Source organism: Miniopterus schreibersii (assembly GCF_964146895.1).
Source record: "Miniopterus schreibersii genome assembly, chromosome: 12".
Taxonomy (NCBI): domain Eukaryota; kingdom Metazoa; phylum Chordata; class Mammalia; order Chiroptera; family Miniopteridae; genus Miniopterus; species Miniopterus schreibersii.
Window position 1 is genome coordinate 8,377,103 of NC_138112.1, and position 13,152 is coordinate 8,390,254.

Genomic DNA, 13,152 nt, shown 5'->3' on the forward strand with positions numbered 1-13,152 from the left:
TGAGTGATTTATTTCAGCAGCCACCTCTACAAGGAAAACCAAGGTCTTGTACTTTCTTCAGGGTAAATGTAGCCAGAGTAGGCACACTGCATCTCTTCAGCTCCATAACCTCCTAACAGCATAGAGCCTCTCAAGAACCCAGGATTTGGAGGCTATTCTCCTTAGTAAAGTGGGTAGCTTCATTTCCCCAGCATCATCTGACCAGTACTTCCATCTGGGAGGTAGCCTCAGCCTCTGCTGGCCTGTGGCTCTGTTTTCCTCTAATATGCTCATATTTCATCTGCTTTAGCATGCTGCTTTCCCAAGCCTCTTAATCTCTCATAATTGAATATATTTTATGCTGATGAGCTGTGGTGTGAATCATGCCTCTGGGCTGTGCCTAAAGGATATTTTTTTCATTCTCTCTTGAGCCTCCTGCCAACTTGTCCTTTTCTCTATTTCTAGGAAATACCCTCTCTCCATAAGGGTAGGTTGTGAGCTAGAGGTGAGGAAGGACTTCCTGACTAGAAGCCTTTGAGACCCTGGAACTAAGCATGGAAAGGAATTGACTTAAAGAAGGATGTTGAAAAATGAAGACACTCTTACTTCATTGTCAACCTACCAGCTAAACACTTTATTCTGGAGCCTTGGGGACAAACCCAATGATGCATGAACTCTTCTCCAAGGCGGAGAGCCCAAACTCTCCCACCCCGGGCAGTTTCTGTATGTTCTCAAGGGGAAACAGAACAAGAGGGGGAGTGGAAAAGATTTACAACCTGATTGGAATTCATAACAAGCACGCACAAAGTCAGCTGGGTGCCCTGAAGATAAGAATGGAGGAAATTGCCTGCAAAGCTTCCATTGATCTGGCCCCTCCAAAGGCTCTCTGGTGGCCACACCATTCTGCCACAAACATAGTTTCCCTCAACTTCAAAGGTGGGATTTGGTTAAATTAAAAATGCATAAAGCCATAACCTTGTTTTCTTTCTATTTTAGTGCTCACAGAACTAGAAAGGATTGATATGCCAGTAACAGCAGACAGGAGGGAGAAGAATTTATGACCCCAGAAGTGCTGAGGCAAAGCAATAGAAAGAAACATTTAAGTCTTTCTATTAAAGTAACTCATATTAAAAAGTAATAGAAGCTGGGGTGGCAGAGACCTTACTTATTTCATCAGTGATGCCAAGAGTCAGCAATTTGTCATGGCTGGAGAACAGGAAACAACTGTCTTTCCCATGAATGAGCCAACGCTCAGTGCAGCCTGTCAACAAAAAGCTGATCATAATCTGGGAACACTGGGGTAGACACTTTAGAGACTCACGTGGAGGAGAAAGGGGAAGACAGCAGCCTTGCCGTCTGGGGCTGCAGAGCAGGGGGATTTGCCTTTCTATCTTAGTCCATTGGGGCTGCTGTAACAGAACACCACAGACTGGGTGGTTTAGCCAATAAACACTTATTTCTCACAGTTCTGGAGGCTGGGAGTCCAAGATCATGGTGCTGGAAAATTCAGTTCTTGGTGAGGGCCCTTTTTCTGACTTGAGGATGGCCACCTTCTCACTGTCTCCTCACGTAGGGGAGAGAAAGACTGAGAGACAGCCAGTTAGCTCTAGAGTCTCCTCTGATAAGGGCACTAATCCCATCATGGAGGCTCCACCTTCATGACCTAATCACTTTCTAAAGGTCCCATCTCCAAATACCATCACATTGGGAGATAGGGTTTCAACCTATGAATTGGGGCCGGGGTGGGAGGAGACACATAAACACACAGTCCATAAAAATTGCCCTTAAAGTGCCAAAGTTCAAAACTTCAAAATTAAACAAGAAGTTAATTTTAGAAAGGTGGGGATTGTTTCTTTCCAAGCGATAGCCCTTGGAAAATCTGGGCTAATAATAGCATGCTTAATTCCCTGTGTTTTCACATCCTACTTACCAAGGATTTGGCAGACTTCAGTGTGAACACTTTGGCCTTTCCTTCTATTGCAAAACCACACCTTTCCTTAGCTCTTCCCCTGGTCCCCCAGAGAAAGAGAACGAAGCACAAATAGGCACAGGTTTTCCTTAGCTTTAACTTTAAAAAAAAAAACACAACGAAAACCTCCTTCATCGGATGAATGTGTCTCTTTAGCATCACCTCATTTCATCTTTATATGCAGACAAGTTCTTCAACCCTTTGAGCAATTACTGACACTGTATCTGCCTCATCCACTCACTGTCTGAATCCCTACTGCCAAAAGTCCACCCTGCTAGAGCAGTTCTGCCCAGGCCACCGATGGCTTCCAGGCACCAAGTCCCAAGGCCTCCTCAGCATCCTCTGGTGCTGTTGGCACTACCTTTGCTTCTCAAAATTATTTTCTCCTCCTCCGACCTCAGAAACAGTATCCTGCTTCTTCACGCTCTGATCAGTGCTCCTCTTCTTCCCCCTCACCTCTAAATGTGGGACTTTCTCAAGGTTTATACTTCAATACTCAGCCCTTCCATCTTTATCTGCATTATCTTCTTCAGATACTCACAGTTTCAATAGTTATTCCCACAGGAGTAAATAGCAGGCTAATATTTCATTATTTGGTGTGTGCCATTTTCTCCCACCTCCAGTCAGCTTACAGTGCTGCCTGGTACACTTCCCACACTAACCTCTCCCTAGGTTCTTCTATGTTGCCTGGTCTCCTGCCTACCCAACTCCAACCCCACCACCAGCTATCACCCCTACTGCCAGGCATACACATACACACACATACACACACACACACACCCCTAACATATGATGATGCATTCACATTCTAAAGTACTAGGGCTCAACTCAGCCTTCTTAGATCAGGGGGGAGGGGAAAAGTAGCAATGCACACATGTTTGAAGGTTAACTAGAACTTAAAGAAATGGAAGAGCTACCAAAAGATAAAGAAAGTTTCGGAGTATTTTCTTGTGACTCAGTAACCACTAAAGCGTGAGAGGCAGAAGAAAAATCCTACTGGCCCTTGGGACCTCCAAATAGCTGTCTATATTCATGGGAGAAGAACAAAGAGAATGAATTTAGCTGAGGGAAATTCTCAGATAACCCAGAGTACACCCACGATGGGAACATTTATCTCCATCATGTTCTGCCAATAGTCTCTCTCACTTAGAAGCTTTCAACTAGAAAAATCAGAGTTGGGTCTGGGTACCTAAAAAAAGAACAGAAGTTGAGGGGCCCAGAATAATAGGAAAGTCAAGAAGGGCAGGATAAATTCACAAGCAGAAATTTCTCTGTGCTCAGATCCTGATCAGGTCGCTGGGGCTATCTTTGGGTTATGATATTTCTGTGTGCAGCTTTGGTACAATTTGCACTTAGGGATGAGCATGACGCATGACCTCCTACTCTTAGGCACTTCTCTGCATTTATTGATAACTTCAGTGCCTGGATATCTCTCTACTAGTATGACTCTAACTACTACTGCTACTGCTATCATTTTCCTTGGGGACTTAACCACATGGAAGATCCATCAAATACACTGGCCTTCCAGTTTCTTAACCTCTTTATCTCTAAAAATAGGGTCCTGCCCCCACCTCAGTCCTTATTCACATGACCACACCAAGACCTTAGTTAGCATCAACAAAAACTGTACCGCCATTAAAACCTGCAAACATCACACTCACTGACCACAACTCCTGCCTTTCCAACACACTGTAGTACCCTTATTCCAGAATTTCTATGACCTCGTTGGGACCTCTAATTCACTTACCCTACCATTGGTTTCTTATTCTACTTTACTCTCCTCATATTCTCACCAAGGTAGTGGCAATCGGGATTAAGAAAAAATACATTTAAGTATCTGAATTTTTTAGGGTAGGTGACTGTTGGATGTAAGACGTGAAGAAGAAAAAGACCCTTGGTATCCAAGTAGAGTGATCAGTGCAGGGAATGCATATTAAGAAGAAGGGAGGAAATGGTGAGTTTAGGTTTGGACAAGTTGAATCGAAGTGTCTGATAAAGCTCTAGCGGGCAGTCGTTGTACATAAGAGTGAAGACAGAAAGCAAGTGTCATCAAGGCAGAGGCCTTTATTATCTTTTAGTTACATGGCAGTAGCTTCCTAATTCACTCCTCTGCTTCCAAGCATGTCCCTTCCCATCCACCTTGCACTATAAAGCACAAAATTCGTCCTGTCACTGACCTACTTAAGACGCCTTTCCACTTCCTGTTGCCTTCAAGTTAAAGTTGGAGCTACACAGGGACGTTTACAATCTAGCCTCCGGGAGGTAGCCAAGCCCAATGTCCCAGCCTTTTCCTCTTCGCTTCCAGTTCACTACACACAGAACACCCCTTTCTGCATTTTTCTATCTAGCAGACTCCCAATAGTTCTTTAAAACTCAACTCAAATGCCACCTCATTAGCACAGCGCCCACCCTTAGTTGTTTCTACACCTCCCGTGTGCAAACTCATTTCTTCTCCAGTGAGCTCTTCATGGGCAATGATTTTGCTTTATTTCTCACTGTTGCCCCCAAGATCCAGCAGAGTGTCTAGCACGTCATAGGTGACCCCTGTGCTGTTTGACCAGATGAGTGAACTTTGGCCAGTGCTTCAGGCCTTCACTCTTGTTCTCCTCTCCGGGTTTCTTTGTCAGAGGAGCAAGAGGCAGATGAAAACCTGGTGATGAAACAACCCTGGTTGGCCATGGCTCAGTGGTTGGGCATCGATCTCTGTTCGATTCCCAGTCAGGGCACATGCCCGGGTGGCAGGCTCGATCCTCAGCAGGGGGCGTGCAGGAGGCAGCCGATCAGTGACTCTCATCATTGATGTTTTTCGCTCTCTCTCTCTCTCCCTTCCTCTCTCTGAAATCAATAAAGATATATTTTTAAAAAGAAAAACAAACAAAAAAAACCCTGAGGATTCTGGGGGAGAAGAGAGGAGAAAAATTCTGTGCTCTTATTTTTTCTCTCTTAACTTCCTATATGCAACCAAATGCTAGCTTAGGTCAGACTCCTGAGAATCTTTACCCTTCCTGCCTGCACAGCCAGAGATAAGAAGACGGAGACAAATTCCTCCATGATCAGAGAGGTTTCCTTGGGCGTCTGCTGGAATTTTAAGCAACTCGGGATAACAACTGCTATTCTGCGTTACTTCTCAGGATACAAATAAGTGTGTGGGAACCCCTGAGATTTCTGACTTTGGAGACTTCTCCCAATTGCAATTTATCTGTGTTTTGAAAGAGTAATTTGTTGTTAAGTGATGGAGAAGCAGTGTAGTAGTAGTCTTGAATCTACTCCTATGTAACCCTGGGAAAACTGTTTGCTCTCACTAAAAGTTTCTCTTTTCTAAGTAGTAGGATTTGGACTAAATAATCTTTAACATTATTTCATATTTGAAAGCTTACAAGGGCTCCAAGTTCTGGTAGGATTATAGCACCTACTTAAATCCAAATCAATTCATATATCCCCCCAAAATTAAAAATCAACAGAAGAGTAAATAAAACCACTCATAACCCCAGTCTATAGCATAAGGAAAAAGCCAAGAATACTATAAAATTTAAATCATGCACAAGTCAGGAAATTAACCAAACCAACAGAGTTACCTGTAGAATGCATGCCAGAGAGGAGAGAGAAATAAGGGTGGTGGCTGGGGGATCAGGGAATGCAGGGACCAGAAAGAGAAAATACCTTCCAGGGTAAGAAAATGATGAGAGCATGTTAGAGACTCGATGGGTCTGAGCGCTCGCTCAATGGAATCAACTGGAAATGACTTAAAGGTGCACCGAGCCAAAGGCAGCAATCTTGAGTAGGGGCTACTCCTGAGAGAGAGAAAAAAACACTTTAAAAAAGAAAGAAGGAACAGGAAGGGGAAATAATGGTCTTAGAGAAACAAGAGAATCACCACCTCGGAAGGTACTTCCACGCCTCTCCTTTCTCAGGCATCGTGTAGTAAAGAAGCTGCATTTCATATCCCAACACAGGGGCACTCCTGAGCCCGTGAAAGTCTGGTAAGTCTCCCTGATCCCTGTCTATGGAAATGTCAACAGTCACACCTAAACTTGACAACCAAATAGTAAATTCCCAAGTAAGAAAAAAGGGAATTGTGGATGCCATAAAAAGTATAAAGTACTGGAACAACTATACAAATCCTAAATTCCAAAAGAAATACAAAAAAGAAAAGCAAGCAAAGAAAAATAATAGAAAGTTATATCAGGCAAACGGGAACAATGAGAAAGAAAGATTATGGTTCTAACATTGGAGAAAGTAAAAGTCAGACCACTGGTCTGAAATAGAAAGTGTGGAGATAGCCAGGTGCACGCGGAATTCAGTACATTATAAAGCTGATGTTGGAAATCCTGAGGAAAAAAAGATAGTCTTTTTAACAAATGGCATTAGAATAACTAACATACCTTGGAGAAATGGATAAAATTGGCTTCTTTCTTTATATTATTAGTAGAATAATAATGCACAGAAGATCTAAATGTAAAAGATGGAAGCATATGGGTCTTAGATGAAGGGAAAGGCTTTCTAACTGGGATTGGAGAACCAGTTAGAACTGGCTCTAAAACATAAACTGATTATTTAACTGCATTAAAAAGAAACATTTCATATAACAAAAACACCATAACTAAAGTCTAAAAACAAGTAAGGGACACAAAAAGTACAACATGGATAATAGATAAAGGGCTAATATCCCTAATAGATTCATAGTGAGAAAAACTTGATAGAATATTTTTTTAAAGTTATAAAACAAACAGTTCACTAAAAAATTACAATGTCCCTTAAAGATATAAAAAATGTGTAATTTCGCCCTGGCCGGTGCGGCTCAGTTGGTTGGAACATCATCTGGTACACCGAAAGGTCATAGGTTTGATTCCCAGTCAGAGTACATACCTAGGTTGCTGGTTTGATCTCCGGTCGGGGCGCATATGGGAGGCAACTGACCAATGTTTCTCTCTCACATCGATGTTTCTCTCTCTGCCTCCCCCCCCCCCAAAAATCAATGAACATGTCCTTGGGTGAAGATTTTTTTAAATGTTTAATTTCACTCATAATGAAGAAATGAAATGAAAACTAGCCCACAAAGATATGCTGAAGTGTTAACCCCAGGTACCTATGAATGTGACCTAATTTGGAAATTGGGTTGCGCAAATGTAATCAAATTAAGATGGAGCCCTACTGGATCAGTGTGAGCCCTAAATCCAATGAGTAGTATCCTTTTAAGAAGGTAGACATGTGAATACACACAGACACGCAGAGGGAAGACTGCTGCATGAAGGCAGAGGCAGGTACTGAGGTGTGGAATGCCCAAGATTGCTGGCAACCCCAGAAGCTAGGAAAAGGCAGGAAAGGGTACTTCCTTAGAACCCCCAGAAGAGGGTGACCCAACTGACACGTGGCTCTCAGACTTCCAGCCTCGAGAACTGTGAGACAGTAAACTTCTGTTAGTTTAAGCCTCCCAATTTGTGGTACTTTGCTATAGCAGCCCAAGAAAACTGACACATTCTGCAACCAAATCTTGGTTTCTAAATACCATTTGACACAAAAAGAATAAGGGCTTCTTAAGAAATACCTGGTCCCAGAGGTCTGAGGTATCTTATTGTGTCAGAATGCAAAGATGTGCTCAAAAACTGATGGGAGCCCTGGCCGGGTTGCTCAGCTGGGAGAGCATTGTCCCGATACGCCAAGGTTGCAGGTTTGATCTCCAGTTAGGGCACATACAAGAAGCCACCAATGATGCAGAAATAAGTCAAAGAGCAAATCAATCTCTATCTCTCTCTCTCTCTCTTTCTCTCTCTCTCTCTCTCTCTCTCTCTCTCTCTCTCCCCCTTCCTCTCTCTTTCTAAAAAAAAAAAATTAAAAACAAAACAAAACTAATGGGAATCTGACAAAAAGACCCAGGAGCCAGCTTAAAGGGGTTCTTGTTAGCCAAATTTGGAATAATTTTCCTTATTCTTAAAAAGAATTCTTAAAAAGAATAAGGAAAAGTGATTGCTTCAGTGATTACAGGAATTAACTGGGAAGGGACATGAGATTTCTGTGGCGATGAAAATGTTCTATATCTTAATAGGGGTGTGAGTTATATGAGTGCATAAGCTTGTCAAAATTTATCAAACTGCATATTTAAGAACTGTCCATTGCACTGTATGTAAATTATACCTCAATTTGAAAAAATAATGATAGTAATATATTATAACATATTGAACTTAAATTTTTTTAAAATTCATGACTCCATGATGATACTAAAAAAAAAAAAAGAAAGTTGGAGGAAGGAAAGCTCTATTTTACAGGAGAATGTCAGCTGGCAAATGTAGAAAGAATTTTAGAATTAGGAAATCTCCATTTTTTCAACGACCAATGTAAATCATTGCTTCAGGCCTGGGAAATCAATGGATGCTAAAACATTTGGAGATCAGGATAGTCAAATAGTCTCAAAGTACCACCCAACAGGTAAGGGGAGAAGTGCCTTTGGAACAAAGAAATCTGGCAGACACCAACTTGACCAAGGCATCCAAACTAACATCAGCAGTGATGGCTCAAATTGACTTTATGTGCCTCCCGATGCGCTCTCTCTGGGATGCAGACCACCTGTACTTGATGCCTGCCAAAATCTGCTCACTCCAATTTAGCCACGAGAAAGCATTCAGAAAAATCCAAACAGCCCGGCGTTCTTCAAAGCCAGTGATCTAGATTCCTCAAAAGGTAATGTCATAAAAGACCAAACAAGGAAGGGAAGCAGTTCTAAATGAAAGGTGATTAAAAAGACATGATGAATTAAATGCAATTCTGGACCATTGATTGAATACTGAAAAAACAGCTATAAAAGACATTGATCGTTAAGACAATCGTGGAAAGTTGGGCATGGGTTACATATTAGATAGAACTATGGACTCTTTGTTAAATGCCCTGAGTGTGATCATTATATTGTGGCTATACAGAAGAATGCCCTTTTTCTGAAGAGAGAAACAGAAAGAAAGCAAATATGGCAAAAGATGTTAATGAGTGGTGAATCTCTATGTAGAGAATATGGATATTTGTTGCACTACTTTTTCTAATAATTGCTTTAGAATTTTTCTGAATAAAATATTGGGCAAAATGCTATTTTTAAAAGGAAAACATTTATATTTTTTTCCTAAGTTTTTGCGAAATCTTTTGTATCTGTCACTTTCTTGCCTTAATGCCCCACTGTAGCTCCCACCCTCATCATACTATAGTCAAGGTCATTGGAAATATTACCTCTTCTTCCTCCAAAATAATATTTTTAAACAGAGCTTTTGTGAAGACACACCTCTGCACAAATTTTTCCAATAGGTCCAAGTTGTCCTGAGGCTAAATCCAAAACACTTTAGTCTGGGCCTTTCGTTCTGAACCTATGTTTCAAATTGCTGGCCTGACATTTCCATGTGAAAACTGCAGTAGCTGCAAACTTAACTCATTCAGTGCAGAGTTTGACACCTCCCCTCCAAACCTGGCTCTCCTGCGTGTTTTCTATTATTTATTGGCATCATCGCCCTCTCAGTCACCCCGCTGGCCTTCTCAGAAACAGTCTCTTACTCTTCATACTCACACCAAGCTCTTAAGGTCTACTGAATTCATCCCATTGTTGACCTTTCTTTCCTTTGACCTTCACTAGCCTATCACCTCTACCAAATCGTCTCTGCTGATGGCGTGCAATGACGAAGTGGAGACCCTGACTTTAATCATCGCCTTTTCCATCCCCTTCTTCTTCTCCCCAAACAGGCTTCTGACAAATGTCTCTCAGAAAGAAGGAACAGGGGAGCAGTTGTTGCCTGAAGTCTTGGAGGAGAAAAGTGACACTTAGTTCACTGCCTCCACCTGGGGCCCCGAACATTCAGTGTGACCAATGGGGCAAGGAGATGAAGAAAAACAAATAAAAACCTCCATCTTAAAGCCAACTGTGCTAATTCCCATTTCAGAAAGCAGGGTAGAAACCAGCTGGAACATTCTGGCTACTGGAAAAGCACAGGCTTTGCTGCCTTGAGCTCACTGCTAGCTGCAGTGCGCCTGGTGTTCATGGCACTTGTGTGGGCATGAGCAAGATGGAACGTGCTCCATCTGGCCGCCCACTGCTGGCTACGGTGGTTGAAGACAGATGCTCTAAAGCAGTGGCTGGCAGACTATGGCCTGCAGTTCAAATGTGGCCCATGTCATTATTTATAGCCCACCAGCTAAGAATAGTTTTTACATTTTTAAAGAGTTATTTTTAAAAATAGAGAATATGTGACAGAGACCATACATGGCCTGCGAAGCCTGAAATATTTACCATCAGGTCTTTACAATAAAAGGTTTACTCTAAGGTCATACAGGCATGAGTTTGAGTTCCATTTCTGACCTTCAACAGCAACAAAACCCTAGGCAATTATTTAACCTCTCTCAGTCCCAGTTTTCCCACCTGTAGACATAGATGAAACACTCCATTCAGGATGTAATAAGAATTAAGTGAACTAGTGTTAGTAATCTATTTAGTATAATTCTTGGTACATAAGTACTCAATAAATGTTACTTATCGTAGTAGAGAGAAAAAATATTATTTAAAACAACCACATCTGCCCTTTAAAGAAAAAGATAAATTAATATTAGAGAGGATATAAATCTTTATATATCCCCTTCTCCTGGCTGAAATTAATGGGTGAGAATAAAGGGAAAGATGGAAATTTCAAAGCTTCTGCCAATTATTCCAGGCTGCCAAAGAGGAGAGTTGGAATATATAATCTACTGTTTAGCAGAGCACATCAGTGAGTTTTTGCATATATAAACAGGGGCTCAGAGCTGAGCAGAGAGGGGGAAGATAAGTTGATCTACACAATAAAAAGAGTAGAATTGAATTTGAAAGAGGGATTTTGGCTTCCTGTAAGTTCATGAAGGCATATTGAGCACAAGATAAGATCTCCCTCCCCCTTTACTGAACTCTTAGAAAATGTCACAATAGTAGAAAAATAAATACATACAAATTCATTTTCAAAAGCAAGAAATAGAGCTCTCAAGAGAGTGGGGAATGAAAATGGAGAGACAACCTAAAGGGAAGACTGAGGAAATCTTGCCACTTGCAACAACATGGATAGACCTTGAGGGTATTAAGCTAAGTGAAATAAGTCAGAAAGAGAAAGATAAATTCTTCATAACTTCATTCATATTTAGAATCTAACAAACAAATAAAACAAAACCCAGAAGTATAGATACAAAGAGCAGATTGGGGGTTTCCAGAGGCCAAAAGGATTGGGTTAGGGGGAATAGGTGAAGGGGATTAAGAACTACATAAAAAATTATATCTCATAGTTATAAAATAAATCTCATGGGGATGTGATGTACAGCATGGGAAATATAGTCAATAATGTTGTAAGGTTTTGTAAGGTGACAGATGGCAACTAGACTTATGGTGGTGACCATTTTGCAATGTATACAAATGTTAAATCCCTATGTTGTATGCCTGGAAGTAATACACTAGTGTAGGTCAATTATACTTCAATTTAAAAATCAGAATTATTATCAACAAACTATTGGTTGATGGAGGTCAATGACCAGATCATGAAAACAAAAGTTCAATCTTACACTCTTTGACCCAAATCCTGCTCATATGAATGGCTGAAGAAACTAAGCCATAAAGAAAGAGGATTCTACTGCATGGGCAAGATAAAACATACAAAGAGAGAAAGACATGGAGCTGAGAAGGTGGCACAGTAGCTCCTGAAAGGCCATCTGCATTTCAGTGATGCTGACTACCTGGAGGTGATAGGCTAGGTAGAAAGTCCACCTAATGTCCCTCTCTTATACTTAAGACTGGGCAGAAGCATCAGTTGAATTAATGTTCTGGTCACTGAAAATGGAAAAGAGGGCTCCATGGGGTACCATGGTGTGAAATTCCATATCTTTAATGGCAGAGTAGGCTGCTTTAACAACAAACAAATAAACCAGAAAGCAATGTCAAACCCAGAGTAAGAGTTCTCCATGGTCAGTATAAAGATTTTGCCTTGACAAAAAGAGTCTTATATAGCCAACAGGCCAACAACACCTAACTGATGTAGTAATGTAAAAGGGACTCTCAAAGGACCCATATTGCTAGCAGCTGGTACAAAAAGAAAATATCTTTGCATAATACAGTGGTAGACTTCCCTAGTGATCACCACTATTCACATGTACTGAGAGCTAAGGGTCAGGATTGGGGATAAGACAACTTGAGCCATGGCATCCATGTTAAAGATACTGGCAGGAAAAGGAGTCTTTCTGGTGATTGTCATTATAATAGATTTGGATACTGACCCTATCCAATAAGCAGAATATCTTTCCACAGGTGTCTGTGCCAAAGCAATTTGGTCTTAATGAGAAATACTTCCCCACTGAGAGGACCAGTTAATGAGGCCATTACCCATAGTCCAGATTCATTCAGCAAGAGACTGAGGGAGTGGAAAAGTGGGTAACCTTGGCAATGACCATATGCAGAGCCTCCAGCACACCCTACTAGAATGAGGTACCATAACCCTTATATACTCATGCAGAAATTCCTCAGGGATGGAAATGCATAGTTGCTCTATTCTCAACTCACTTAAGAGTATCACACAGAATCATCAAAGAACTAGGACAGATAGGTTTCCTCACTTACTCAAAAGTCATATTTAGCTATAAAGTAAGGGGCAGTTAAGAACTAACAACCCCTGAGAGTACCATACTCATGGCCAAGGGGTAGTTCACAAGGAAGAAGATATCCATGAACCAGATATACCACTTCTACATAAATAGAGTCCTCCATGGCATGGTCAAGATTGTTTTAGTCCAGATAGGATATAACCTAACTAAATCACTAAAATGTGGGTGGTTTTGATGCTTTTCTAAAGTAAATGGCCCTAATGGCCATCACATAGATGCTCAGTTTTAAAGATAGCTCTATAAGCAGATAAAAGTTGATTTTCCATAAAAGAGTAGTATCTAAAGACAACAGCAGTTTTCTTGCTTAGAAATTCAGGGACTATCTTTAGAGCCTTGAGGAACCTAGCAGAAGGCATACGTGTCTAATATGGGTATAACAAAAGGTATGGCAGAATAATGGACAGTCAAGGTCATGGGATATCAAAACAGGCTGACTGTGCCAACCTCTGCACTAACTCAAGACATCTTGTTTGAGTCCCCACTTGAAGGTCAAAGGCAGGCATGAACGGAGTGAAGATGGTCCATTAAACAAAAACATGAGTATGTGCTACACCGGCCCACTTGGAAAA